Below are 7,179 nucleotides of genomic sequence, written 5' to 3'. Positions count from 1 at the left end.
CTGGAATTTATATTTGGATCCTGTACCTCCTTCTTCAATCAACTGATATTCTCTATTAAAGTTAACACCTCCTTTCACAAAGTCTCTCTTGCTTCTACTCTGTCTCTGAATCCTAACCCTGAGGACCTGGACATGGATTTGGACTCATTGGCCTGCTCTCTTATATTTCTTTGTCTATGATCCAGAGTTATGCTGGCCATCTTGTTCCATCTGCTTCCATTTTAGTTTCCCTCAGTGATGGTTTGATGATACTGAGGTAAACACTAGAGTCCAGGACCAGGGGGCAGGCTTCAGAGGAGCTAAGAAGCCTGGGATCAGCACTGTGCTGCAGTGGGTTAATGCCCTGGCCTGAAGCACTGGCATCCCATATGGGCGCTGGTTCTAGTCCCAGCTGCTCCACTTCTGATCCAGCTCTCTGCTATGGCCTGGGAAAGCAGTAGAAGATGGCCCAAATCCTTGGGCCCCTGCACCCACTTGGGAGACCCAGAAGAAGCTCCTGGCTCCTGGCTTTGGATTGGCATAGCTCTGGCCATTGTGGCCAATTGGGGAGTGAGCCATCAGATGGAAGACCTCTCTCTCTCTCTCTCTCTCTCTCTCTCTCTCTCTCTCCCTCTCCTCTCTCTGTGTAACTCTTTCAAATAAATCTTTTTTTTTTTAAAAAGATTTATTTAAAAAAAAGATTTTTATTTTTTAAAAAAGATTATTTATTTGAAATGCAGAGTTACACAGAGGCAGAGAGAGAGAGAGAGAGAGAGAGAGAGAGAAACTGACTTCCATCCTTCCATCTACTTGTTCATTCCCCAAATGGCCATAATGGCTGGAGCTGTGCCTATCTGAAGTCAGGAGCCAGAAGCTTCTTCAGGGTCTCCCATGTGGGTACAGAGGCCCAAGGACTTGGGCCATCTTCCACTGCTTTCCCAGGCCATAACAGAGAGCTGGATTAGAAGAAGGGCAACCAGGTCTGGAATCAGTGCCCATATGGAATGTCGGCACTGCCAGAGGCTACGCCACAGCACATGCTGCGCCACAGCACCAGTCCCTGCAGGTCATGGCTTTAACCCACTGCATCACAGTGCTGGACCCCCATTCTTCTTCTTTTATTTTTTTTCTTTAAGACATTATTGATTTATTTGAGAGGCAGAGTTACAGACAGAGAGGAGAGACATAGAGAAAGATCTTCAGGGTGGGCGCTGTGGATTAACACCCTGGTCTGAAGCACTGGCATCCCATATGGGTGGCAGTTAAAGACCCAGCTGCTCCACTTCCAATCCAGCTCTCTGCTATGGCCTGGGAAAGCAGTAGAAGATGGCCCAAGTCCTTGGGCCCCTGCACCCACTTGGGAGACCCAGAAGAAGCTCCTGGCTCCTGGCTTTGGATTGGCATAGCTCCAGTCGTTGTGGCCAATTTGGGAGTGAACCATCAGATGGAAGACCTCTCTCTCTCTCTCTCTCTCTCTCTCTCTCTGCCTCTCCTTCTCTCTCTGTGTAACTCTGACTTTCAAATAAATAAATATTTAAAGAGAGAGAGAGAAAGAAAGAAAGATCTTCCATCTGCTGGTTCACTCCCCAAATGGCTACAATGGCTGGAGCTGGGCTGGTCCAAAGCCATGAGCCAGGAGCTTCCTCCGGGTGTCCCAGACAGGAGCCCAAGGACTTGGGGCATCCTCCACTTCTTTCTCAGGCCATTGCAGAGAGTTGATCAAAAGAGGAGCAGCCCAGACACGAACAAGCCCATATGAGATGCTGGCGCTGCAGGCAGAGGCTTAGCCAACTATGCCCCTGTGCCACTGTGCCAGCCCCTCCCTCATTCTCCTTTTTGACACACATTAAGAACTTACAGCTTATAAGAGTCCAAAGTTCCTTTGCTCTCATTTATTTTCGCTGTTGTTGTTAAGATTCATTTATTTATTTGAAAGGTAGAGTGACATATAGGAAAAGACAGGCAAATACAGAGGGCGGGGGGGAGAGAAACTTCTATCTGCTAGATCATTCACCCAAATGCCCACAATGGCCATAAGTGATGTAGCCCCAAGCTGGGACCTCCACTGGGGTCTCCCACATGGATGGCAGGAAGCAAGTACTTGGGCCATCCCAGGCACATTAGCAGATAACTGAACCAGAAGCAAGAAGTAGCCAAGACTTGAACCAGGCACTCCAGTATGGGATGCAGGCATCCCAAGAAATGCCACAGCACCTACCCCCTCTGATCTCACTTCTAGACTACTAAGTTACCTAACCTTTAAAATATCTGATGTGATGATTATTGTTACCTTTATTGCCTTGCCATTATGTTCTTTCTTAGCTCGCATTTCCTCCCCAAACTTTTCTAGCTGCCACTGGTTCCCCTTTCCTGTACTCTGTAATTCCTTGACGCTGGTTCTATCAACCCAGGCCTGGTCTTATCTCTGGTACTCTTGCCTTCTTGATTGAGTCCACTAGTATGGCTCCATGGGAGCCAGCCAGGAAGGAGAAATGCAGCGGCATCCAGGTAGTAGTACATCCAGATGCCCGGGTCAGAAGAGATTCTGGTTTTTGCCCCTCCAATCAGCATCTCTCTGTCATCTTCCTGAATGTGCATTTCCTATGAACTGCTGATAGTGATCGTCTCTTGCTCCTTCTACTTCTGTTCAGCACCACTCATACTCCCAGTGGACAGTCTATAGCATAAACATGGGGGTGGTGCTCAAAGGCTAGTAGCCCTGCCAGCTCCTTAGTTGCACTGCCTCTGAGGGCCAGGGATTTCAGAAGAATGATCTTTTTTCAGTCTTTGACTATGGGGTATTTGGTACCATCTGGATCCATCTGGGATTTTTTTTTTTCTGATGTAGGAAAATAAAATAGATAAGGACCCAGAACTCTGTATATGCAAGAATACAAAAGATATTTTCATAGACAATCCAAATCTCATAACTTAGGCTCTTCTTCAGTGAATCCTAATTAATGAGGATTTTTATTTAACAACTTTACTCAGAGACTAGCTATGTGAAACGTCTGTATCTCATTAGGGAGCAGTTCAGCTGTGGATGCAAACAGCTGGGTGTTCAGCCAGAAAGAGGGGTAGCTGATGTATTCGGCACTATTCTATTGCTCATTGATCTCATCCACAATTTGGAGAGCCTGCATCAGACATTCTTTTTATTTATTTATTATTATTATTATTATTATTTTTTGACAGGCAGAGTGGACAGTGAGAGAGAGAGACAGAGAGAAAGGTCTTCCTTTGCCGTTGGTTCACCCTCCAATGGCCGCCGCGGCTGGCGCGCTGCGGCCAGCGCACCGCGCTGATCCGATGGCAGGAGCCAGGTACTTCTCCTGGTCTCCCATGGGGTGCAGGGCCCAAGCACCTGGGCCATCCTCCACTGCACTTCTGGCCACAGCAGAGAGCTGGCCTGGAAGAGGGGCAACCGGGACAGAATCCAGCGCCCCGACCGGGACTAGAACCCGGTGTGCCGGTGCCGCTAGGCGGAGGATTAGCCTAGTGAGCCGCGGCGCCGGCCTTGCATCAGACATTCTAAGCCCTAGCTCATGTTGGGCTCTGGAGGGACTGCCCGGCTCTGTGCCTTTAACAGGGCTATATGTTTCAGTGGCCCTGTTACAGAGCCACGACTTGGTCACCCTAGCTCTTCCCTCTTTCCCTTCACTGGTCCCATAAGGCTCCCATGAATTCCATCATCTAGTATTCACTTCTGTAAATAATAGCTTTGGCTACAGTAAAGATAGATTAGTAATAATGGAAAGCTAATCATAGTTAAATTACAAAGAGATCTTTTTCAGGTTTGATAACTAGATTTTGCTAGTTTTCCAAGCTTAGTTGGAAAACATTCCATCTGTTTCTACATGGGTACTTTAACAAAATTTGTAGAAAAGAAATTGAGATATTTATTTTGGTGCAAAAAAATTTATATATATGCAGGATCTTCAAGGAGTTCACGAAGGGGCCGACACTGTGGAGTACTAGGCTAAGCCTGCAGTGCCGGCATCCCATACAGGCGCTGGTTCAAGTCCCGGCTGCTCCTCTTCCCATCCAGCTCTCTGCTACAGCTTAGGAAAGCAGTAGAAGATGGCCCAAGTGCTTGGACCCTGCACCCAAGTGGGAGACCCAAAAGAAGCTCCAGGCTCCTGGCTCCTGGCTTTGGATGAGCCCAGCTCCTGCTGTTACGGCCATTTGGGGAGTAAACCAGTGGATGGAAGACCTTTCTCTGTCTCTCTTTTGCTCTGACTGTAACTCTACTTTTAAAATAAACAAATAAATCTTAAAAAAGAGAGTTCATGAAAAAAATGGGTGCTCTGTAAAGATGATATAGCATAGGAAATAGCTGACTTTTACTGGGATGCTAGCAAACAGTGCCATAGACTGGGTGGCTAAACGCAATAGAAATGGATTTCTTGCAGTTCCACTTGCTGAGAAGTCCAAGATAAAGCACTGGAGGAATCCGTGTCTGGCGAGGGCCCACTTTCTAGTGTCTTCTCACTGTATCCACTTGGATAATAAGATAAGGAAGCATGTGGGTGTCTTAAATAAGGACATGAATCCCATTCGTGACTGCTCCAATCTCATTAACTAACAACTTCCCAAAATTCCACCTTCAAATACCAAAACACTTAGGATTAGGATTTCTTTTTTTTTTTTTTTAAGACATATATTTATTTGAAAGTCAGAGTTACACAGAGAAAGGAGAGGCAGAGAGAGTGGGAGGTCTTCCATCCGCTGGTTCACTCCCCAGATGGCAGCAACGGTCGGAGCTGCGCCGATCCGAAGCCAGGAGCCAGGAGCTTCTTCCTGGTCTCCCACGTGAGTGCAGGGGCCCAAGCACCTGGGCCATCTTCTACTGCTTTCCCAGGCCATGGCAGAGAGCTGGATCGGAAGTGGGAGTAACTGGGTCTCGAACCAGCGCCCATATGGGATGCCGGCGCTTCAGGCCAGGGTGTTAACCTGCTGTGCCACAGTGCTGGCCCCAGGATTAGGATTTCAACATACAAATTTGAGGTTTGGGGGTGAGTGATAGACACAAACGTTCAGTTTAAAACAAAGCTCATGTAGTAATAACCCAGAAAGATGGTCTGGGTTGTATATTTTTATGTTGAGAAATTAACTTCTAAGTAATTTCTGTGTAGTTAATGGCCTCTCAGATTTGCCTATGTTAAAAACAAAAACAAAAACAAAAACAAAAACAAAACTATGTGCCTATGTGAGAGAGAGAGCAAGCGAGTGAGCGAGCACTCCTACCAAGTGTTGCACTCCACAAATGCCTGAAATGGCCAGAAGTGGGCTGGGCAAAAGCTGGGAGCTGGGAACTCAATCCAGGTCTCCACATGAGTGGCAGCAACTCAATTACTTGAGCCATCACCACTGCCTCACAGGATCCGCAATACCAGGAAGCTGGAGTCAGGAGACAGAACTGGGTATCAAACCCATGTATCACACGTGGGATGTAGGCATTCCAACTGGAATCTTAACTGCTAGGCCAAACACCCACCCTAGTTTTTTATTATTCTTGAGTCAAATTTGGAAATATGTTTATATGTACATATTTACTTTTTAGTATGGTTTTAGATTTATAGATCTATTGAGCAGATATACAGACTTTCACATACTTATCCCACCCACCTCCCCCCTTCTCAGTTCCCAAAGGATTTCCTTATTATTTATTATTAACATCTTGCATTAGTGTGATACCTTTGTTAAAACTGATGAACCAATATTGATACATACATTAAGGTCATTGTTTGGCACGGTTGTTAAGATGCCACTTGGGATACCTGCATCCTATACTGGAGCACCTGCTTTGAGTCCCAATTACTCTACTTCCAATCCAGTTTCCTGTTAATGCACACTTGGAGAAATAGCAGATGATGTCTCAAGTACTTGTGGGTCCCTCTCACAGAAAGAAGACCAGGATTGAGTTGTGGGCCCCAAACTTCAGCCTGTCAGGTATTGTAGGCATTTAGGGGAGTGAATAAGCAGATGAAAGATCTGTGCTCTCTGTCTCTTTGCCTTTCAAATAAAATGAAAAAAATTATTAAATTCCTAGGTTCATTCATTTTATGGATTAGATTTTTTTAAAATTTTTTTTCCATTTTGTTTGAAAGTTACACACACACACACACACACACACGCACACAGATAGGGACAGAAACAGATCACCCATCTGCTAGTTCACTCCCTATACAGCTGGAGAGCTGGAGTTGGGCCAGGCCAAACCCAGGAGGCTGGAACTCATCCTGGGTCTCTCCCATGAGTGGCAGGGACCCAACCACTTCAGCCATCACTTGCTGACTCTCAAGAGTGCACATCAGTAGAAAACTAGGTTGGAAGTATAGCCAGGAATGGAACCCAGAAACTCTGATATGGGACATGGTGTCCCAAGCAGCAGTTTAATGCGCCAAGTGCCCTCCACTGTTCATATCTTTGGCCTTTTGTAATTTTCCTCCTTGTTTTTGGAGTTTGAAGAGTTCTTAGCTTATTTTGGGTATTTGTCCTTTATCAGACAGGTGTCCTACAAATATCTTCTCACAGTTCATGACTTGTTTTTTTTTTTTCATAATTTTAACAATGATTTTCTCAGAGACTTTTTTTTTTTTTTTCATTTCAACCAAGCTCAACTTCTCAGGTCTTCCTCCACTTATCTTCTTGCCCCCAGGGAAGGTGAAAGATGATGAGAGCTGGAAAAAGGGAGAGGGAACTGCGCAGTATGACATTTCTTGTCCTCCAATCTATACTCACTGTACTATTAATTAAAGGAATGATCAACTCAACAAGACACCTGTGTGACAGCAGAATTCCTGGATATCTAAAGTATCCAATTTCTCTGGAGTTCAGAACAATATCCAAATCATTTGGCATAAAGCTGCACATATCATTTTATGAGCTACTCCTTGCCTGTCTGTTCAGTAACATCACTCATGCCAAGCTTTCCAAATATCTCATATACATACTTCTCCATTTACCTCACTACTTTTTACCCTCTTATTTGCTAGGGCAATCTTAATTATATTTTATTATCTTAATCACCTTCTCAGAGTCCAAATTACTTCCATTAAATTATGTTACAAATTATTTCCAGCCTGGGGCTGGTGCTGTGGAGAGTAGGCTAAGCTTCTGCCTGAGGTGCTGGCATCCAGTACGGGCACTGGTTCGAGTCCTGTCTGCTCCTCTTCCGATCCTTTCGATCCAGCTCCC

This window comes from Oryctolagus cuniculus, chromosome 4 (assembly GCF_964237555.1).
Source record: "Oryctolagus cuniculus chromosome 4, mOryCun1.1, whole genome shotgun sequence".
Classification (NCBI taxonomy): domain Eukaryota; kingdom Metazoa; phylum Chordata; class Mammalia; order Lagomorpha; family Leporidae; genus Oryctolagus; species Oryctolagus cuniculus.
This window is presented reverse-complemented; position numbering follows the sequence as displayed.